Below are 25,762 nucleotides of genomic sequence, written 5' to 3'. Positions count from 1 at the left end.
TACGATGTATGGTTGTCCTTGCACTTAAGATTGATACGATAATGCTTAATACAACCATAAACTTATAAAACATGGGATGAAGTTAATCCATGTCATTAATCCCCAGGGAAAAATTAAATCAATCCAATAATCCCCCCTCAACATTACCCAAGGATATTCTAACCTACCACCAAGATCTGATACCACTTATTACCAACTAGGTTGTTGTTGTACCAAAATATTGACTTGTCAATGCTTGATACCCACTAGACTTATAGAACACATTAGGAAGTTAAGAAGGGAAAAATTGGTGGTTAGTTCAATAGAAGTAGCAACATAAGCTGAACCTGAGAAAAAATAAGAGAAATCCAAGGAAACATATCCCAAATTGGAACTTAGTAAAAGATGTAAAGGAGAATGGAATATTGGAGGATATATTAGGACTTTATGAGTCATTAAGTGAATAAGAAAAAAAGGTAATTGAAGAAGAAATGTTATGGAGTTTAAATAAATTCTACAAGAATCCAAGTGAATTTTACGGGGTTTTACCTAAAGAACTTTACAAGCTACTTCATGCCAGGTGGAGAACAACATTATATATATATATATATATACAAAGTTAAGTCATACAAACATTAAAGTAATAGTTGAAGCCCATATACAATAATTTAAAACAAGAAATAATGTATCAAGATAGCAGATACTTAGAGTGTACATGCCAAGGCTATAGAAAATGGAAGAACATGATAACTACGTAAGAGCAAATTGAAAAAGAGAAAGAGAAAATAAATACGACTATTGAAGGCATAATGGACAAATCAATCCTATCTCAAAGCTACATTCCATTAGAAGTTATTGGTCAAGTCAAGTTTGGATCACCAACACAAGAACATTTCAAGCCAGAAGCAGACCAAACTAGTGATGATATAGTGATGATAGAATATATACAATACAAAGAAATTGATCATACCCACAAGGTTTAATTGGTGAAAAAATAAGAGGAAAGTGTTAAGATTATAAAAGGATCAATAACAATGAAAAGGAAGTTAAGTTTTAGTAGCACCAATGAGATAAAAAGGAGAAAACCTATTGCTAAGATCACTACAGATGAGGAGGATGATAAAGAAGAAGATGAAGGACTAAAGAATCTGGACATAAGAAAACTAAAACCCAAGGAGATAATTAAATACTGTAAGAAGTTTGAAAGAAATGCAAGCCAATAAAAGAAAAGCCAGAATAATGGAAGCATCTATATAAATTCTAGGAGAACTAATACCTAATGTTGAATGTGATCCAGATAAAAGCCTAGTTAATCACATGGATACCTTGATCAAATCTATAGTAGAACAAGTTATAGGGTTGGAGACAATAACACCCAAGACGAACGAGGAAAATTAATGGAAGAAAAAGACAACACAACTAATGGAAACAGTAGACAGAGATAAGATATCACAATCAGAACATCTTAATGAAGTAAAGAGAATATTGAAGGAAGTTGGACAATTAATTATCAAAGTGTCAAAACTATCACAATTCACATAAGATTTGGAGAAGTGTAAGAATGTAGCTCAAAAGGAAATAGACTCATTGATCAAACTTGATCTAGTTTCAAGATAGATATTAGAATATAAATTATAATGGTAAAATTGATCACACAAAAGATAAATCATATACAAGGTGAAGAAGAAAAGATGATAACTAAATTATTGGAGCTACAATCCTATCTCGCCCCTACATTGGAGAAAATGCCAAAAAGTGTAAGGAATGTAGAAAGACTACTTAGTCTATTGGACATGAAAACTTTAGACTCAATGGAAGATATAACATCTGATTTACATGGATAGGTAGTCACAATAACATACTTGAATAAGTCATTAAAGAAGATTCATGGAGAGGACCAAGAAATCTTTCAAAGAACTATTTGATAGGTTGTGAATTTCCTCTATTATTTTTGATGAAAAAGGGGAGATAATAGTGAAAATGATAGAAAAGAAATTAAGGGAGAACAATAAAGGATAAAAACAAAAGGGGGGAGCATTTATCAAGTGAAATTTTTTTACAACAACATCTGAAGTTTTGCCATCAATGCAAAAGGTGGAGATTGTTTCCATTTGACATTGACAAGAGGAGATTGATTGGCCAAGAAGTGCAATCAAGATATATTAGTGAGAGGTCACCGTTGATGACAACTCAATGATATAAATAATAAAAACTAATTGGTGAGACAAGACATATGATTGATGACTAAGTGTCATGACTAGTGTTAAGGAAAAGTAACATTTAATAGGAATTTATTGGCAAAGATAATGATGAAGTATGAGTCAAGTAGATTAATCATAGAAAGTGACTCCATGATGTCTTAGAGGTCAAGTTTATGATAACATCTCATAAATATGATTGGTGGGCAATAATGTACATGTCAGAAGATGATTGGATTATATGTTATGAAGTTGCCTATGAGAGAAGGTTGATGAGCTGATAGGTGTGATCGATGTGATCAAAGACATAGGAATAATGATATGTTTTATAGGTTGGAGTAGTGATAATTTGGCAGTTAGATGATGAAAGTTATAAAGGTGAGAAGATTTGGGTTGAAGCTTGTGGAGGTAAAACATGCTTTGATTATCCTAGGGAATTGTACAAGAAACCTAATATCAATCAAGGTGGTGATCCAAAATGTGCTAAACACATAGGGATATGTAAATTAAACTAGACATGAGTGCAAACAAGTTTGTAATTCAAATGAATGGCGAAGCTTAAACAAAAAAAGAATGAGTACATATTTGTTATAGTTGAAAATAGGAGAAGCAAGTATTAGAAGTTAAGAGAGAGAATAGAGAGAGATGGAGTGTGTCTGTGTGATTATAAATAGTGTGATTGAGTGGTAAACTAGAGATTAATGAGAGAAGTCGCAATGTGAGCAGAGAAGAAAGGATCTTACACACAAGTAGTGCTATAGACATATCATTCAACTTGTTGTTCCATAATTGTAGCAATGAGGGAAATCCCTTAATTATGTAGACCTTAACCAATCTCTTTATGTAACTCCTTTTAAGGTAAACTCTTAGAAGCATTTCTAAATCCCTTAATGAGGTAGATTCTAGTAGATTTTCTTGTACTCCTAATAGCGTACAAATCACACATAATAGGGTGAATCCCTAGAAAGACTATTTGTAAGATCCTAATAGGGCTAACCTTTTAACTACAATAAAAGGCTAATGGGTATCATCCCCACCATGTTTTTCACCCTTTGATAAGGGTTTCCACAATACCAAAAAAAATTTTATGTGTGTTGCTTTTTTGATTGATTGGTGAATTGAGATTTTTTAAGTTCAATTGTTATTGATAAGTATGTTTGAAAGAAAAGTTTGAGATATGTAGATTGATAGTTTGAATTAGTGTCTTACCTATTGTATTGATTCACCCCTCCCCCCCTCTCAGTATCATTTCATACAACCCTTCCTTACTCAATGCTCGTTTGACCTCATCACCTTGGGTTGTTGTCTTGCATATTATATGGCATGTGTGTAGCCTTTGCTTGAGTTTTCTCTTTGATTATGGATGAGTTACTATCACCACAAGCATGGTGGGTTGGGCCTACAAGTACCACATGGTAGGGAGACATTGCTAATCTATACCATTGTCAAGGATTGGAAAACAAAGATAGACTCCCTCTAGCTTAAAAAATAAAATCTTGTGTGCTCCCCTTTTTACTACTTATATTTGATGATTGATTTATATATTTTGGTCTAGATTAATAGATTTATATTGTATTTAAATTTATAAAGTATTTGATTGATTTATCCCTTGGAATACATGTCTCTTATACTACACGATGTGGAGTTAAACCCTTTTTTTCATTTCATTTGGTTTCATCCTTTTTATGGATGTCCAACAAAGTGTCATATGACATAAGTTCTCTATCATACAAGAGGTATTTTTTCATACCATAGGGGTATTCTATTGTACAAGAAAGTGTTTGTTCATATGAACTAGTATCCATTGTCATACTGGATTCATTCTTTTGTTGTACTAGGGGGCTAATCCTAGCTTATACAAGTATCTAAGATGTTTTTTCATTTTACAGATAAAAGGAACTTCTGCCCTTGGTTTAAAAAACCTAATTGGTGATTTGGATACCTTTTCAAAAGATATATGCATCCTATTCATAACAAATTGAATTATAATCACTGGCAAAGAATTTGTATTTATTATTCAAGTTTGGGTTTATAGATAAAATGACAAATGTACTTGTATGGTTAACCATGGTAGGAATTGTAGTTTGGCCTTAAAATGAACATTGTGTTTGGATTTTTTAGAACATTACCTCACATTGATGAATCCTTGAATGCCATCCAATCTAATGAAACAAAATTGTGAGGATGTGGGTTTCCCATCTCGCTTAGTTGGTTAATGGCTTGGGAATTCTTGGTGGTGTAAAGAGACATCCTTTTGTGTTATTGGCATATAGTTATGTAGTGTTCCTTGAACTTCTTATCTTTCTTGATGATTTTGGTTGCACTTGGTTACTCTAATATTGTAAATAACTTATCTTTAACAAATTAAAATTAAAATTGTTAGTGCATGTTTTATCCTTGTGTTCCAAGGATATTCGGGTAGGGCATTACATAGAGTAAATAAAAGTGTGTTGTTGTATAGAAGAGGTTAAATCTAAAATATAAAGCATATAATATCCTATAAATGCAAATGCTTCTTAAAATATGATCAAATATGTTGATGCGCTATCTTTCACTTCACACAAAAACCCCAAAGGAAATCATGAAAGGAAAACTTTGTGTAATTAATGTTGTAGTTTGACACAATACTTGATGAAGAGATAAAAGAATGACTTGAAGAGTTGAAAACTTAGATGCTCGAATGAATGTAGATGATTTTTTACACAATTATCTTCTTCCTTGACAATGAACTCCTTTGATTGACCTTCTCTTAGATGTGTACAAAATGGTTACCACCACCCATTTGTGACCATAAAAGTCTTTGTTTTGCTATTTTTATGTCTCTTAAATCTTTAAACTTTGGTTTTGATTCTTATGTGCATCCTAAAGTGAAGTTTTTTGAGATTTCTCACATACCTCAATTGTCTTCTTTATTTGGAGAAGAATATTTACACAATGTATCATTGTATTCACCTTTTCTCTCTTTTTCTAAGAATTTATTTATCACATTAATATGTCAATGTTATCATATCTAGGGTTCATTGATCTACTATGTAGTAGGGGATTTTCTCCCTTAAGCAAGCTCACTTCTACTACCCATCTCTATAGTGTGTCTTTGAGTAACAAGGGCTTCCCCCCCTTAAGCAAGGTTTATTTTCATTGCATGTCTTTGTGTAATATGGGTCTCCTTTAATAAGTGGAGATTTAATTATATTAATTCTCTCCATTTTGGTTTTTAATCAATCTTATCATTCTCTGTTGAGTAGTAGGGGTTCGATTGAGGAAAACCTCCACATGAGCCTAACAATTTTTAATGTCTTAGTAGTGCATATGGAAAATAGGTATCACAATAAGGATATTGGAATATTTAAAGTGTAATCACATATTCTCTACTTTATAATAAAAAAACCTATAATACAATGCATAGATATCCCCATAATGTAGTGGTCTCTAAGGTTGAGGGATTTATTTTTTTGGTCTAACACCTACATTTCACATTTTTGTAATCAAAATAGACATGGTTGTTAAAACTTGTCAAATGTAATCCAATTCCACCCATCTAGTCCATTTACAACTCTTACATGATCCAAATGCTTTTCATAATACAAGGTTGAAAAAGTATGTTTATTCATACAATCTATCTGTGTAGTCTATATAAAAATCCTCCAAGACCAATTTTTTGTTCTTTTTCCTATCCTTACTACAAGCCTATATCCAAATCCAATTATCATCATCAATATGTAAATTTTTATATCTATGTGTTGTTATGAGGTATATAGTTCCAATATTGACAACAATCTCAACCACCATTAATCAATCTTAGTTTTTTAGTTTGATTCTAAGAACATCATGTTTGTCTTTGAATCATTTTGTGCATTCTTGATTTCTTATTTGTGCTTGTTATCTTTTTTCTTGCACATATACAAGTCCTTGTAACCTGCCTACCATATTATATTATGATTTTCCATGTCACAATTCTATATGACACATATTTGCATGTGTCTCATGATTTTATACGTGCATGGGACACATTCTCACTCTAGTTCCTTATAGATTGGTGAATAGTGAGTCCCATTCATATATCAAAGAAAGATTTCTCAATCCAATGCAACATAGCTCATACATCTATTTCCTTATATATATATATATATATATATATATATATATATATATATATATATATATATATATATATATATATATATATATCTGCTTATCACCCATCCATTCCCAAATTATCTCTACCATCTTGCATCCCCTTCCCCTTTTTGTGATGCATGGTCTCATTCATTAGGAGAGCACACCTACATTATCTTAAATTTGACTATCTTCTTGAGGGGAAATCCTTATCCTCACCATCATACTCATCACCCTTTCATTTTAGTCAATCATTCAAACGATACAACTACTCTCCCCAATCTAACTAGCTTCTTCTAAGAACTATATTTTAATCTTCTTTGAAATGACACTACTTCGTAATATCACTTCAAAGAGGAGAAATACATAAACATATAAATTAGACACATTGTCATTTCCAAACTATTTCTACTATAATCATTTTGGTAAAACCTTTATTATTCAAATGCAAAAGCCTACAACACAATATTAAATTGTGAGCCTCTTATTTGAGAGGTCTTGTGTTTGAGTATATTCAAGCTTAATAAATAATAATAATAATAATTAATCATAACACATAATAATAATTAATTTTGGCTTCGACCTCTTACCAATAAAGAAACCAAAACCTTGATTATTCAATTGATTACTCATTTCTACCCTCTTATTAAAGTTAAATAATATTTTATTGAATTAATAAATTCACTATTCATTTACCTTTAATCATGTTTTACCTACACCCATTTTTTAGTCTACATTGTTTAATCATCTTTGTCTTGTAATTTACCTTAAGTGAATAAATCCAATTATTTATTTATTTAGTTCTCGCACTATCATTAAAAAATTTAATTAATATGTTTAATTTTTTTCCTATTTTTGTCCATGTTCCACAAGTGTTATAATCAACTCAAACTCATTATTACCCACTTCCACAACCTAATCCTAGTCTAACCCATCTCAGATGATGTACATTCTCACTTGTGAGAAAAATGAATGGACCTTTATACATGTGACAATACCTTGGTATCATGTTACACGAGTTAAGATATTTGCATATCCCTTTTGTGTAGTCCATAGTACCATTTTCTACCTTGTCTATCTCCAAGGAGAATCTCCACCCATTGGTTCTCCCCTTGATTCCTCTCCCTTCATTTTCTCTAACCACACGAGTATAATTTCCCTCTTCTCATCTCTTTGTGACTCTTAACCAATGTGGGCCATTGATTTCACCCTTTAATCCCAACCATCTACTCTTTGAGGAAAAAAAACTATATTTTGGTTTTAACCAAACTATTTTAACATATGATCTTGAATGGAACCTTGTGCAATTATCAAGAACACGTGCATCCAACCATCAATGAGCATAACCACCATTTATTGGTCTAACATAGGCTAGTTTTGTATTATCATTTTATACTTGCATTATGTCTAGTTAACTCTTATGCTTGATTTGAATTTTTATTTGTGTTTTCAATAGAGACTAGGATAAAATTTGACTTGTTTTACTCTAATTTGGTCTCAAAATCACATTTAAACACCTTTAACAAGGGAATTTGGAGATTTTTTTAGGATCCTTAAGCCTAAAAGTACAACAAAATTTGTGTATTCCACACCACCAATAATCCCATAACATGAAAATGCATTCAAAATATAAGACCCAACATGCATAAACACCAAACACCTCTCCCTCATCTATATGTACAACCCAAAAAGTCCATACATGCGTTAATCCCAAACCATAAAATTAACACCAAATTTATTATATTAAAATTAATCTATTTTACTTAAATGTTCCATCCTCTAGTGGACTGCTAGCATACATATCTCAAAAGTGATCTATATATAAGTTATGTCAAGAGATATCCTTGTTTAGTCATCTATTTTTTGTCAATTCTTTCACTTAATTTAAAAACATAAGTAAAGAAAAATTATACATACATCAAGTTTCTTGTCATATTTTCTACAGACTATTTAAAATATATATTTTCTAGTTTTCAGAGTACCATTTTTCCAAATATGTACTAAAAATAATAAAAAGGTAATACTAGATCAACATCTTTTAAGTCAATTTTTAAAAAATGAAGTTCACTTCTTTTATAAGTGAAAAGCTCTTTAATTTTCTTATTGTCTAATCAAATTTGTAGTTGGCCAGATGCAAGGGTGATTACAAGAAATAAATTACCTTCTCAATGACAATTATCAACATAAAGACATGCCCATAAATATGAAAAAAACTATTAAGATGATAAAATTCCTAACTTATATGTTTTCTTCCTTAGTTTGAGACTGGAGGCCATCTCAAATGATTCCTTTTTTGCCTTATTTTCTCTTTCCCCTTCAAAATATACTAATTAACCTCTAAATATGTAACTTCTTTCGGCCACTCTCATGCATTTTGGGAAGCATTTATCTCATCAATTATGCTCCTCCTAACTTTCATAATATTACCTTATACTTATAGGGCATCAATCTGTCCATCTCTAGACCCCATAAGCCCTTTTCTCTCCCCTATGGCATTTCACTTTGTTTTTTTCATCACACTTAATATTAAGAATATTAACACTCTTTAGTGCCACTCTCTCAAACTAATCCAAAACCATAGGAAATCATAGCAACTTGTCCTTTCTTAGAGCCTAAGCATCCAACTCTTAAATTCCTCCCACTTTGTTTCTTCTCTATTGAATAATAAAGGGAGGAGACATATTTCCACCACAATGTGAACTTGGATACTATTTGATATAATGTAACCACCATATGTCCAATTTGAAATCATCTTCTACATCTAAAGGGGATTCACTCATAGGCTAGGGGTTGCACCCAACAACCTTAAATTCTTTTATGCAAAATATCTTTTGGAAGCACTACCAACACATCAATCTCCACCAAATTCTAGGGGAAGACTGAGTATGAAAGGTGAGAACCTTCATCCACCATTGAAATGCACAAAACACTCCAATTGAAATGCTTGCCCCGAAAGAAATACCAAGAAAATTTGAAAATGATATTCAAATCTGAAATAACAGTGAAAATAGTAAAGTGTCTGAAAATAAAAATTGCATGAATGTAGACATAGAAACACCAACTACTGAACAAACATGTTAGGATGATAGTAAAGTGTCTGAACATGATTTTTATATTCCTAATGATGTGTTAGATAATCTTGAGGGATTGGTTTCATGGAGACAAATTAGGACACATGCTAATATATTGTATAGGCATTTTTTTTATAATAAGAAATTTGGGTTTCAATATCAGCTAATGTTGCAACTAATTAAAATGTCTAAAATGTGAAAAGTAATGAGAAGGTTGGGAATGTATGCAAAACCAAAGAATAAAAATGAGTCTTTAAAACAAGTTTTATCCACTATTGCTAGTGCCTTTGATGTTATCGGAAAGAGAAGTCGATCTAAAGATAAGAATGCAGCACGACGAGCAATAAAAACAGCTTTAGTTAACAAATCAACATCTGAAAAAAGATTGATTAGCAACATAAGTGGATATCTTAATGTGAATCGTAAGACTTTAGAAAGAGTTGTAAAGAGAAGGGTTAACTTTGAATGTGATCCAACAAATATTTTATGAACTTCTAGTGGTAAACTCCCGAGATGTGATATGAAACTTACTAGTGAAGTCAAAAGTTTGATTGAATTTTTTTGGCATGATAATACAAGAGTATCACCTAATTCAAAGATGTTCTTAAATTGAGAATTGGGTCAAAAATACTTGATCCACATCCTAAACACCTTTTGGACATGACTCAAACTGAATTGTTTTAAAAAATTGTAGATGGCAAGGTATTAAATATTACCATTAGTCAAAGATCTTTTGAAAAGTGTAAACCATGCTATGTAAGGATTAACAAGGAAAGAATCACATGTTGTTGTAAAACTCATATTCAATTTCTTTACCATTATGATGTATTTCGATCTATACGTGGTACCATGCATAGTAAAGAAATGTTGCAAGAATGTGGTATAAAAATACCACCTCAAACTATAAAAGATTTCATATTAGGTTTGTTTTGTAAGCCACCTAATGATCAATACTTTCTTTTCAATGCATGTCTTTCTAGTACGTGATATGTGTGGCAATCTTTCTTTGTTAGATGAATGTTTGCATGAAAATGCTTTGACTACTTTTGGACAATAATTAGTTGAGGTAAAAAGATTCAAAACTATTGAATATCCATTGAAGGATGGGAAGATTGGAAGAAGGTGTGATCTAGTTACAGATAAAGTTAGTTGTCATGCATTTATGGATGAGTTTAAGAGTGTGATCATACCAAAATATGTTAAACACTCTCAATATTCTAGATGGCTTGATGGACAATTTTTCATATGTAAGAGTACATTTCCAATTGGTACTATACTTTCAGTTGTTGACTTTGCAGAGAACTACACGCTTGCACCGCAAGAAGAGGTACAACCATAATATTACAATTCAGTGCAAGTAACAATTTATGTTCATATAGTTTATAGGCATGCACCTGATAGTATAGAGGAGGATCAAAAAATATTGAGAGAGTACCATTTTTATTTAAGTGATTATAAACTCCATTCATCTAAGTTTATCCAATATTGTTTCAAGGTCTTTTATGATAATTTAAAAGAGAGACAAATTCAAATGACACAACATTGGATATGGTCAGATAATTGTACAGGATAATTCAAGAATGCTAGAATGTTCTATTGGTTGAGTAGGCCACATAGGCAAACTAACATCCAACATGTGTGGAGTTTTTTTGAGGCTGGACATTGTAAAGGAGAACATGATGGTGTTGGTGCATGCATGAAGAGAGCCCTTAGTAGAGAGCAATTAAAATTTGATGTGATATTTATCTCAATGTGTAAATTTGATGTGATATTTATCCAATAATGCTCTATAGATAGTTAAAATTATTGTTCATCTTGCATATATACTTACAAAATGTGTCATATGTTCATGATAAAATATGTCAGAATAAAGAAAATGGTTTGAATATACTTAAAACATGGTGAAACATAATAATATATACTACATACACAAGCATGATAAGAAGTCATAAAAAAATAGTACATGGTCTAACATACAGTTTTAACTATCCTAACACAAAGTGTATACATCATAAATAATATACATCATAAAAACAAAATCTACAGGTGCCAACAAGACCTAATCTATCTGATTGAATGTCCTCTTTACTCCATGCAAAGAGGACTCAGATGGATCATCATGTGTAATATGAGTCGCCTCATCATGTCGGACACCCTATGAGGTAGATGGATCACCCTGTGTAACATGAAGCACGTCTCATCATGTACATGCTTAATTGAAATGGGTCTCAAAATCTAGCTTGCAAATAAATTAAATATTCACTACATAATAAAATAAATACCACATGAGATGGGTGTCCCTCAGTAACGGGAGGAGGCGCATTGTCAAAACTACCAAATGTAGTAGTGGTGAGGTCCTGTAGTTTACAATACATACATTTTTTAAATTTGATTTTAGAGCATAATGAACTATACATTATGTACATAAATCACAATACTGACCTCAAATGACAATGTAGGTAACTCCATCTAGCTAAGTCTTGTGCTCTCAGAAACACTCGTGGTGATTTAGTCCTAAAATTATGGATACATAAATTATGTTTAGTCAAAATTAAATATACATGAATAATTGCAAAGTACATAATTTGTACACTACATTTTTTATACACTATAAATTTAACATGAATATATGATATATATATCATACTTGAGTGGTAGCCAATGTCATAGATGTGTCTACAAGTATGCTAGCACGATAATCATAAGATGGAGTCAAAAATAGATTATACCTAGGCCTATATGGATGAGTATGATATGGCTTCTGTTCGTAAAATCAAAACACATAAAATATATATACATGTGAGTCAAAATTGTTCAGATTATAAGTTAATAATAATGTACATACATAAAAATAATACAAATTATTTGTCTTTAGTCAAAAGTTCATACCGCACGTATTTGAGGTTGTGCCTCAGTGGTAACTGGAGTAGGACTTGTACTAACATCAATCTGTGTAGATGCAGACAATCCCTACAAAATTAGATAAAAAGAACATATGAGCACATGTTATTAAATTTGAATTTGAATGTACATTTTTACAATGTAATTCAAAGTGCATATCGTATAAGGGATGCCAATGTCTATAGGTCTCAGAAAAAGACTATACTGCCTCCTAGGAGGAATAGTATCATCCATCCTCTGTTATTTCAAAAGTACAAATTAATATAGTTAATACAATTACACATGTATGTAGAAAGTAAATAATTATGTGTACTTTATATTTATATTAAAATTAAAATTTTACCTGCTGCTCTTGACTCTCTCCAGGCTCTCCCTGTTGCATGAGGTCAACAAATGATGACACGTCTATCTTGTCACTACCATCACCACGGGCAGCATATACATCATCATCAAAATCTGCACCCTCATCATAATGGCCATCATGTGTTGCACCAGGATCGCTCTGGGGGCTTGTGCATATGCCTCCATAGCTAGTACAAACATGTCCAAGTGGAGGAGCATGTATCGCCTGCGTCCATTGATGTACTAAATTGCCCGAAAGGGCACTCAAATGGGTAAAAGTAGATGAAACTGCTTGATGATGGTGAGGAGCAGGCACAACAGGCATAGGAAGAGGTACAAGGGGCTCAGCTTGCCTACGGTTTCTCATTCTATCACTCAGCTTTGCCCCAGGCCTATCTTGAGGCATCCCTCTACCAACCCCCTGAAATGCTTTCATATCAAAATAGTTGGGTTTCAAACCCGACTCAAACTTAGCCCATAAATTCCTAAGGAAGTACATGGGCACCTCATGGTTAGCGTGTGGTAGATGGTCAAATACCATCCACAACTAGTCCCAAAAATGTGCCGCTATACATGGATGTGTACACCACCTAATGGAAATCTAAGGCTTCTTATCACTAATTGCTTCACCCGTCTTAGGGTTTACAAAATGATGTTGAAAATTCCCTTTACCTATATGCAGGTTATAAACCTCTTTGTATGATAAGCTGTCAGAGTAGAAGGCACGCATGCTTTCCCTCCACGATCTAAATGAATCAATGTCTGAATCAAAATGATGGATGGATTCAATCATGTCTTGCATGCTATCTGCAAGACGTAGTAGGTGATGGGGGGGGGAGGGGGGTGCCTCTCATGTCGAATAGCCTCTATATCACCCATGAGGTCATTGAGGTTATGCCTCATGGTCTCACAGGGCTCATCTGCAGTGGGTGGTGGAGGTGTAGGTGGAGGTGGAGGTGGAGGTGGAGGAGGCGGAGGTGGGGGTATGGGAGGGGGAGGGGGTGGCAGTGGTTCCATCAAATATAATCTGCATATATGTTTAAACAACATAAAACATAAAACATGACAAAATTGTTATTTAATAAAATTTAAATCTAAAATTTATCAACTAGATCTATATAAATGCGCATATCTTTATTAAAATCATATCAATTAAATAAATAAAGTTAAACACTTAAGTCAAATTAAACATTAAATACTGAATTTTTAAGTCTAATCATAAAATAATAGTCCAAAAAAATATATCTAGGTTAGTTCAAGGTTTCTTTTCTTAAAACAAGAGCCACCAAGCTAATTTTTCTTTCATGTACAGTTATTTTGTGACACTGGGGGATTGTATGAACTCATTATGGATTATATGTTCATCTCAGGATGAAACAAAGTTAAGATTATGACAAGGTTATAGTTTACAATTTTGTTATGTTAACTGTTTTCATGATGGCTAAGCTTAAGATTATTATAATGATTATGGTCCTTTAATGTTAGGGAACTTACCTAGGACTATGGTTTTAGTTAGAATTATATTTAGGTTTCAGACATTTATTATGGTCCTATTGTTTATGGGATATATAATAGATGGCGTTAGGATGAGAGTTAAGATTACAATTAGAACGAAAGCTTAGAGATAGAATTATGATTTGATTAAAAAATATTTATGATTGTAGTTTGAATCCTAAATATTATCCGCTTTTTAATGCAAACTATAAGTGTAGATCATGTCAGGTAATGAACTAATACATGTGAACCCTATCCCTAACCATATAATAATCCTAATTCTAATCATAATCCATAATTCATTACCTTATGAAGCTTTGGCTATCCATTTTATTGCCAGAGTAATCCCTTGAAATTTCTTAAAGTTTTCATTCCAAATTACTAATCTCCTTTCTTTATGCGAACTACTCCTGGTAGCACGATTCTTCATATTTCCTTTTCCATGTGACCACAAAATGTTCCTAATAGATTTATATAGAAGACCAAACTGATTTAAATAAAATGAGGAGGAAGAAGAGAAACTTACACCCAATATGAGGAGAGAATATTTTAACATACTTGAATTCTACCAACCAAAGTGAGATAATTAGAGTTCTAGTTGTTGAGTTTTCCAAAGATTTTCTTGTTGATATAAAGACACATTTCATTTATATGTTAGGGTTTACTACAAATGGAATCCCTAGGTACCTAACCACTTAATTATAAAATCTCCATCCAATACCATATTTACTACACAAGGTAGGGGACTCAATATTTAGCCCCAATAAGATAGATGTAGAGACATAAATCTTACTACCTGATACAAAGAAAAGAGGTCCAATTTGATCATTAAATGACTCGTGTTGCACTCTTAGAGCTTAAAAAGAATACAAATATTATATACAAACTATATGTTAGATACTTATTAATTATTTGGAGAGTAGATCCTCTAACTTTTAGAGACAACTGGTTATCTCTAAGGAGATAATGTAATGAGTCAACAACAATAAAAAATAAAGAGGATGCAAGAGGACACCCTTTCATAATTGATCTAGAGAGTCCTAAAAATTATGATCTAACCCCATTAATTTCTTTCCTAAAACCCTGACACCAATCATAAGAGAGGACACCATTTGACATAATATTGGATGGAATCCTGGGCTTGCAACATCATCATAGTGAAACTCCATTCCACCCTTTTGTAGACATTTTCATAATCAAGTACTTGAGCATGCCTACACTCTATCTTGGAAATGTTTCCCAATCCAAAGTCTTCCAATAGGTTATCAAGTTCTCCAATATGCATAAATATCCTTAACAAAACACTTTTGTGTAGGGTTAATGATCTTGGGTAGGATATCTTCTAGTCTAGAGGCTAAGACCTTGGCAATAATTTTGTATGATATGTATTTAGGAGTGTCCTGTCTCTAATTTTTAATGAGATTCTTATCTCCCCTTGGGGATCAATTTTATGAGCCCTCATTGATTACTTGACCTAGGGATTTTATGAGCCCTCCATTGATCACTTGATCAATTTTATGAGCCCTCCATTGATTACTTGACGTAGGGATTTCTCATTACTAATTTTTTGGATGGAGGAGCTGATTTATGATAGAAATAGGTTTATCAAGGAATAATGCATCTTCATTCTAGCAATGATGCTTCTCATTTTATCCATATCTTCTAAATCATTTTGAACTATCATCGTCTTCTAACCAAAAAAATTGATAGTAAAATTAGGAAAAAGATCTTACTTTATATAACTAGGGGGTGGGTATTTCTTTTTATAGAATAAGGAAATATTTTGTTATGTGGCCTTCCATTCTACGAAGGCAATAAAAATTTAGGTTACCCATACAAGAAAATAGGAAAAAAATAGGGGAATCTCCAGTCTCCAAAAAAAACTTTTAAGCACTTCCAACCCAAGATAAATAGAAATTAGTCCACCCTAACATAATTATTAGTTAGGGATTTGGGTGTTAGAGTGCTTCAATACCCTCCTAATTAGATATTACATGATGAATACTCACTTAGGATATAAAGGTTTAGGAATCCAGTGGAAAGACAAGTTATTCACTTCTTTAGATATATTCTTAGGCATCCAAGGGTGTAGTTCGAGCTCCTACTCGCACTGATGTGGACACCTCCACCTCTTGATGGTGAGGGAGGGTTACTTAATTAGATGCCTGATTCGTTCAAGTCTCTTCTAATTTTTTAATGATGTATCATTTTGAGACCTTGATATCAATGTTTAATTAGTTTTAGGATTAGGGTTCAATTTGGTTTGTACTATTTGATTAGGTTTACATGCTTAGGTTTCAATTAGGACAAGAGTTAATAAATTGAATTAAGTTTTAAAGTGCTAAATTTGGTTTTAGATATAGAACTATAGTTAGAGCTTTTAGATTAAAAACCAACATTAATTCAAAAAAGTTAGGTTTGAATTTTCTTTTAAAGTGTTGAATATATTATTGAGTTCTAGTTTAGGGTGATTTGGTTTAGTCTTAAGGTCAACGTTTAACTTGGTTCAATCTTAGGATAATGGTTCAATTTGGTTAATGGTTGGGGAAAGGATTTAAGGTTAAATTCAAGGTTTGTACTGTTAAGTTGGGATATATAATTAGGTTTATGATCATGGTTTAATTCAATTTGGTTTATAAGTATAATATTAATTAGTTAAGGGCCAGGGTTACCTTTCAATCTAGTTTGATATATTCAATTTGGTTTAGGGTTAACCCAGGGGTTAGTTTATTTTAGTTTTAAATATTAAGATATAATGCTTTGATATCACTCATTTTTTGATATTTTGATAATATCACCCCTATACATGTTGATAACTTATATGCGATGAATCTTACAAATATTATTTGATCTCATTACATCTGTCATGGTAAAAAAATTTAGTTTATGTACATGAGATGCTCCTATATATGGTGTTTTTCTTTTCTTATAATACATAGTGTTAAATATATATAAATTTACCTAAGTACCCTTCTTGATTATCTATGATGGACATGTCGTAAATGACATATCTCTATATGATTCTTTTGATATGATATGCATGGATAATATATATAATGAAAATTTTAAATCCTTCCTATGCAATAAATGATGTAATTAGATATGTACAAATGTTTTTAGATTCACATATACATGACATGTAGATGTAGATATGATGCTCCTCTAGGATAATTTAGTTTAAATCATAAATAAGGTTACAATTTTAGGGTTTGACATTTATAAAATTAGTACTCAAGGTAAGATAGGAAAGTTATATAATTATTTATATATTACCTGGTGTAGGTTTTAGCAAATTAAGATTGAGGTTAAGATGATAGTAAGGGTTATGATTAGAGTTAAATTAAATACAAATTGACATTATAGTTAATCCTAAATGATGCCCAGCCAAGGGATCCAAAGAACTAATCAAAAGTTTTACTAAGCAAGCAGTAACATACATACAATAGTGTACATTTATAAAAAAACATAAGAGATTGCATTCCTTAATGAGCACATTTACATTTCATTTTTAAATAATTATAAGTACTAAAAGTAAAATAAATAACACATCCACATGAAAGAATATTAACTACTTTAGTTCAATCCATTTAAATAATTTATATACATTTGTTCTGAATGCCACTTGGCAAATTAATTCGGAATGCACAATCATCCACTGTACATGTCATAGGGTATGAAAGGCTGAAAGAATATACATTTATAAAATAGTTTACATCATCCATTTTCGATCCATGAAACAAATACAGTACAATTTAAGTAAAATCATTTTAAATACTAGAATTTTTTTGTTTGGATCCCTTGGCAGGCTGTTATGTGATTAAGTACTTAGTTATATATGTTTAGGGTTTTATTGTACATAACTATATGGTTAGGTCGAGATTATAGTTTAAAAAATGAATTTAGGTCGAGGTTATATGGTTTTAGGTTGAGGTTATATTTATTTGTAAAATTACATGTTTAAACAATGAATTTACATCTAATCTAATCATTCAATATTGTAATAAATACATAAATTAAATACATTTCAAAACATCTAATATAATAATTTTTTAAATAAACATTTACGAAACTATATTTTAATTAACAAATACAAAAATTTAAACATCTACTCATTAACAATGTAAATTTACAATTTTACGTATATTAAAAATGAAAAAAACAATAAATTAACATACATATTAAATTGAAAATTGAAAAAAAAAGTAAAATAGTACAAAAACATATTAAAATACCTGGTATATCGAAAACTAGCAACAAGGGGGTGGTTGGTAGGGCTGAAAATTGGGCTCCCGTATGCATCTCTAATCGGGCTCCCATTTTTGAGGTCATGAAAATGACTTCAAAAATGCCAAAAAAGGGGGTTAAATAAAGTCTTCCAAATCGGGTACCCTAATTTTAAAAATTGGGTACTCGATTTGTAAGAAATTGGGTACTCGATTTTTAAAAGTAATCAAGTGCCCGATATTTGAGTGCCTCGGGCACCCGATCCTCTTTTGAATATCGGGTACTCAATTTTTGAAATTCGGCTCGAGTGCCCGAAGCTTAATTTTAGAAATGGGTACCCAATTTTTAAAAAATCGGGTACCCATTTCTGAGAAGTACAATTTCGCGGATCTGACTTTCGCGAAATTGCAACCCAACTTCTTGTGGTCACCGAATATATATATGAAATGGTGGTCCATTCCAATATTACATAAAGGATCAAGGGGAGGAATCCTTGTCCAAAAAATAGATCTGATAAGTGTCACTTAAGAGGAAGGGGCAAAATCATAAGACCTCAACCTTGCAAGTTTGGAGACCTCTTTGTGTTGATCCTATATGTGATATAGATGTAATAAGAAAAATAAATGTATGCAAATTAGATCTAGGAAAGGAAATGCAAGTAATAGAGATAAAAATGTGTGCACCACAAAGACCAATTGAGGAAATGGGTGAAATGACTAATTTTCTAGTGATTGGAAGCTTGAAATGACTTGATTTCTAATCAAGAGCCTTAGAAATTATGAAATTTGAGTTGGGTTGAACTCTATTTTTGGGCAAGTGAGGGGCAACTTGAGAGGTCATTGATGACTTCATCCTTAACTCTAGGTAGAGGATGACCACATCTTCTACTTGGGCCTAAAATTGATACTAAAATATGTAGATTTGTACTTTGAACTCTTGGATTTGTGATTGGATTGTGCCTCTAAGTGTAGGGTCATGGACAACCTATACCTCAACCCCAAAATATCAAAATTTAGAATGAAGTATAGATTTGGAAATTGCTATGAAAATGATTCTTTGATCTATGTTCAAAAGAGTTATCCAAATCTTACATATATGAAAAGTGTGTGTGTGTGTGTGTGAGCATGTGTGCGTGTGTGGCTCAATAAGGGTTTTCCTTAGTCGACTCTCCATTTTGGTGATTTTCACCATTATGATAAATGTAGTGTGTGATGACTCATGAATCTAGAATGCTATGAGCTATGCAATTTAATGTAAAAATACCAAGGTCCAACCCTGGAGAGTGATATCCTAGTACATATAAACACAATCAATATGTTATTGAGTGCGTGCAAATGTGTAGTTACGAAGAAACAAAGCATAGATATGAAAAATAACATAGAAATCATACCAAGCCCCCAAGGGCCAAAGCTTCTAGCTATCTTCATAATTTGTTTGTAACTTTATGATGTCTTGAATGTGTGTTTAAAGGTTCTCTATAGTGCTTGATTGGGAATGCTTGATGTCCTCTTTGCTTCAATGGATGAATCACAAAACCTTTGGTTTTCACCTTGCAACTACTCTAATGTCATATTTTGATGTCCACCAAAGTGCTCTCTTTGTCTCGCACAATGTCATTCAAGCTTACGTAGCCAAAGAGGGTGTTTTATAGCAATTCAAAGATGAAACCCCACAAGAGCCTTCTAAATTAGGCAGGAAGACCCCAAATTTGAAATTGGCCCTAAATTTTGTAAATTTAGGACCTAGGATAAGGGGCACTGACCCCTTACCCTAGGTAGAGGATGATCTCATCCCCAAGCCAGGTAGGTTCCATGCATGCAAAACCCCTCAAGATCTTAAATGTTTAGTTTTCATCAAGATTTACTAGATAGATAAGCAAGAAACATATATTTAAATGCAAAAATAAGATTAAAATGGGAAAAGGATGATACATATAATAATTGACACAAGCAAGCATGCATGCCATTGAAAAATGTTTCCTTTTTCCTTAAGTAAATGTGCAAGTTTTTTACTTCAAGCATAAAAGCTTTGGCTTAAGCTTCTTGACTCCCAAATGAGATGATGCTTGGTTTGATATCATGGTGGCATATGAAGATAATAATTCTTTATCATACCACTAAGATTCAACTCAAACTTCATGAAACCTTTTAAAACATTTTAAGGATTTTATTTTTTTACTAATGAATTCTATCAACTTCTACCCACTTTTATGTATTGTCCAAACAATGTGATATAAATGAGATGACCAAGACTCCTATATGATTCCATTATAGGTGTCAAAGAACATTAAGGCTCCTAATTTCTTGTCATGGGTAGATATATTATAGAGTGAGAGTGCCATTTAGGTGCCTTAAGATAACTCCCAGGGAGATGACTATGACAGTTATCTTTCTTGCACCATCGACACCATTTGCATACCTAACAACTTATCATCATTGTCTCTTACAACAAAGGAATTTGCATATACATAACCTAAAAACATATGTTTTGCTCTTCATAATAACAAATCATTGAATATGATTCAAAAATATAGTTTAATACTCTTTGCAACATGATCGTAGAATGCTCATACCAAATTTTAATATTAATTTTAATCATAATACTACAAATCTACTATAACAAGGTTACAAAGCAACTAAGTTCCTCCAATTAGTGGTAGGTATGTCTAAGTCTATAGAACAAAAATGATATTCTAAAATAATAGATGAACTTAAAATTGTGAATTTGATTTCATAATTTGATAGTTTGAATGTACTATTTTTTGTTTGATCTAATGATGTATTATTAAAGGTAATTTAAAAATTGAATTTATTAATATTTGATTTATTTTAATATCAAAATAAATATTATAATAAGTATATACTAAAGAGATGTATTTTAAGTTAATAAATATTAATATATTTCTAAAAAGTAAATTTAAAATTAAAATTATTCATTTAAATAAGTTCATTATGGTTCTTCAGCTTTGAAAATTTAAAAAGCACTTAGAAACTTTTAGATTTAAAAAATATTAAACCTTAAACTTATTTATTGTTATTTTAAAATACTTTAATATAACTTTGCTTCAAATCTATCATCTTTGTAAATCTATCTAACGAGCTTTCCTCTCGTTTGTTTAATACAACTATAACATTAGTTTACCATAACATGGTACGAAAGCGGGTCAATGGGACTTCATTGATTGCATTTGTATTATAAAGTGGAGGATTTTTTAGAATTAGAAAAAAAATCATGTCAAATAATATTAGTTAAAAACTAAATAAGGAGATTCAAACTACAATAATTGCAAGGGCTTAGTGACAAGAAGACTTTTAATCACAATAGCTAAGAAAAATCATAGATTAACGAGCATGCATTGTCTATTGGTAAGTTTATCGTTATATGCATTTATGTTGGTTGTATTCATCAATTTTTATACTGTATTTAACATTTTATTTGCTAATGACTTATACTGGCTTGTTATTATTTTTGTTGTTTTTATTATTTTTATACGTTTGCTGTAAAGTCTTTAAGGGCAAAATTATTCGCTTGAGATGAAGGATTTGGATTTCATTCTCTGGACATTTTCCGATTATCCTTGTTTAGTGCTGATAAGAAATGCTTTAGAAGATTGAATATTTTGTAAAGTGTAGAATATAATGAAATTTCTTTATTTTTTGCAATGCACAATCCTGTGTAAGTTTAGAACAGGGAATATTCTAGTTGATTGTATTTGGTTCTTGTTGGTCTTGTGTAACATCTTTTTCTTCTCTTTTTTGCATTTTGGTGCATTAGGCATGTATTTTTTGGTTACTTCATTTTTTGCTGGTACGTATAATTCTTTCTGACAGATTCAATATTGAATAGATAACTCCTTACAAAACCAAGGCTATTGTAGAGCCTATAAGTGACATGTAAAATATGTATTGGCCAATGTATCTACTGAAGGGAATATGATAACTTGTTCTAAGATTTCATCCATTCATCACAAGATGAAGTATACTCTCAACTATCAACTCTCAAGTAAAAAAGCATTTGGTAGAATCTACTGAAGAACTTGAGTGTTTATACGAAAGATCTAAAACTAGTACAAAACCAGCACATTGTTAGTCAGAACCATCTAGAACAAACTTTTTTCATCATGGCATGTATAGAATGGAATTCAAGTGTAGGTCGAAATGGTGTAGTATACATGTGAGTGACTTGGAGTTTTATATCCTCCTATTAATATAAAGATCAAGATCAGTTGTTTTTTCCAGTCTCGTGTATGGTTTAATGAACGTCTTATGCAAAGGGGTGCATTTCAATTATGGTTGAAATCCAATCTATCAGATCTAAAAGGGCTTTCAATCTCATATTCTTTGCCATTTACGTTTCACTTATGTCAAACTGACATAGTTCATATTAGAATGTTTCAGATTCTAACATATATTCCGTGATAGTGAAATTAACTTTAGAATGATTATTTATAGAACAAAGGGCGCTAAAGCCATTGGTGTATCTATTTAGTCCAACTCGTGCAAACTTATCACAATACCTCTCTTCATCATTGGTTTGAATCTTGACAATTTAGTATCACATCGACGTGATTGTTATGAGATTCGTCCCATTCATTTCAATTATAAGCTGAAAAGCATTTCCTTCAATAATATCTATACATTTATTTTCATGATTATCACTTTACCTAGCAAATCCTAACAGCATTTTGTAGCGGGTACTTTTTTATGTTGCCTTTTAATTCTTAGCCTTTGTCAATTAATAGTCAAGCACCACTATCCAGAAAACCATATTTTTTCCATCTCATGTCTTACATACAATATGAAAGGAAAATACCCCAAACTTGGATGTACATACAAATGTATCCTTTTTGTTTGTCTGCAGAAGAATTTGGTGGTCTCCAGCAATAATTTGGGTTAAATGTGTAACAGGCCCAAAGAATGTAAAACTGAAAAATATAAAATGAAAGAACAAAAATATAAAATGTTGAAACTATTGATTCAAATCATCATTTAGATACAAACTGAATTGATGCTGAAACCATACTGAATATCATACTAGAATGATATGAATAATAATGAATAATACTAAATCATTACATTGATGTCTGGGCATCTTTATATAGTTTTATTTTCTCTTACAACAACTGCTTATAGGAATAACTTCCCAGCAACCATATACTGAACTAATTTTATTCATCTAATCTAAACACAAAAACTAACTTAATTAATGTAATAAACTAACATTCCCCCCTTATTACATTAATTCAACAATCATTCTTGCTAACCTAATTAATGTAATAAGTCCAACATTCCTAACCTAATTAATGTAATAAGTTCAACATTCCCCCCTTATTACATTAATCCAATAAAATTGAAAAGCCTTCACCAAGATGATAAACTTTGATGAAGCTCCTTCACCAAACTTTGAAAATAATCTACAACTTCAGATTGCAAAGCCTAATCCTGAAGTTGAGCTCCTTCACCAATCTTTCTCTGCAACTTCAGATTTCAAATCCTAATCCTGAAGTTGCCCTCATATCCCAACTTCAGATTGCAAATCCTGAAGTTGGCCTCATAAAAACATTGTTTCTACCTCTTTTACACAATGAGACATAGTTCCTCCACATTTTCAATCTCCATGGAGTGTGCTTGATGTCTCCTTTGTGTTGCACATGAGACGCCTTTCCTCTAAAAGTCCACATCTCCTCCGAGTGTGTCTAACACCTCCTCAAGTGCCGTAAAAACAATCACCACTAATATTTCTGGACGTCTTTCCTTTGAAAGTCGACATCTCCTCCGAGTGTCTCAAATGCCATTCTGCAAATCCTGCCCCCCCTCACTCAATAGAAGGAAAATCACATAGCCAAGCCCCCTCTTTTCTGTAGGGACATAAATTTATCAATTCCCCTCTTATCTTCAGGGAGGAATCGGCCAAGCCACACAAATCTATCAATTCCCCTCTTATCTTCAAGGAGGAATTGGCCAAGCCACACAAATCTATCAATTCCCCTCTTATCTTTAGGGAGGAATTGGCCAAGACCCAACTTTACAGGAACACAAATAGTGGCTTCTCATGCAATAATCATCTCTAAGTGAGAAGCTAGCTTGAGATGATAGAAATCCTCCAACCTCCATTGCCTCTAGCCTCCTATTTACTTCTATTCTTTATAGCAAAAAACTTGTAGCTTTTTCACCAATCCACATAAAATATCTCATAGATTTTTTTTAACCAAAAGAAAATGTATCTTAATTTGCCATATGTAGAATTCAAAACCTTCAAACTTAGCAATAGTATACATTTTATCCATTTCCTTTTTGATTGATTTGAAAGAAAATCAAGCAACTTAAATAAAATGCACAATAGAAAAGTGAACACTACTTACAAATTAAAATGCATCCAAGGCTGCAGGAAATGGTTCTCCAAGAGCATATGAACCAAAGCAACTTACAAATTATGAAAGGCCAAGCAAAATCTCAGAATCATTCCTCTTGCATTTATAATGAATGCAATGCCAACTTCACTATTGCATAAAAACATTATCATCGCTGTTGGGCACAACACATTTTCATCTCACCATTAACTCTCCATTGCCTATATACCTTGCTCTAATACCATTGTAATAGGCCCAAAGAATGTAAAATTGAAAAATATAAAATGAAAGAACAAAAATATAAAATGTTGAAACTATTGATTCAGATCATCATTTAGATACAAACTGAATTGATATTGAAACCATACTGAATATCATATTGGAATGATATGAATAATAATGAATAATACTAAATCATTACATTGATGTCTGGGCATCTTTATATAGTTTTATTTTCTCTTACAACAACTGCTTACGGGAATAACTTCCCAGCAACTATATATTGAATTAATTTTATTCATCTAATCTAAACACAAAAACTAACCTAATTAATTTAATAAACCTAACAAAATGTAAATTATATTGTATAGGTTTTATTGGATAGTGGATATATTTGTACTATTTTTTTGGCTATCTATGGCAGGTTAAAAATATCCATAAAAGTTTAGCTGACAAATATTCTAAGTTGAGCTTAACATTTCTCATCTGAAAAGAATTAGATTTCTCTCCATGTTAGCTTCTATACAAAAGCCCTTCAAGAAAAAGGGAATATTTGGATAACTGCAACCAAAGAATAGATTATTACAATAAATTATAAGTTATAACCTTTAGGTTTATCTTGTTTACCCCTAAGCACTTTGTTATGTTCCCAGCAAATTTTAGGATTCTGGGTAGTCTTTTTTGTGGATAGTAGTTACAGTTATTGTAAGAGTATTTTAGCTATCAGCCAAACCCTGAATGGCAATGCAGAAGGTCAGTCTATCAATGCCATCTCTAAATAATGCTTCGCTACTAATGCTAGGTTTCCAAGGCAATCTAGAAATCAGTGAGCATCACATGGGTATTGCAATTTAGTAGGCAGCAAAAAG

The sequence above is a fragment of the Cupressus sempervirens genome, chromosome 4 (genome assembly GCF_028749045.1).
Source record: "Cupressus sempervirens isolate cs-2001-9-10 chromosome 4, ASM2874904v1, whole genome shotgun sequence".
NCBI lineage: Eukaryota > Viridiplantae > Streptophyta > Pinopsida > Cupressales > Cupressaceae > Cupressus > Cupressus sempervirens.
Note: the sequence above shows the minus strand (reverse complement) of the source record.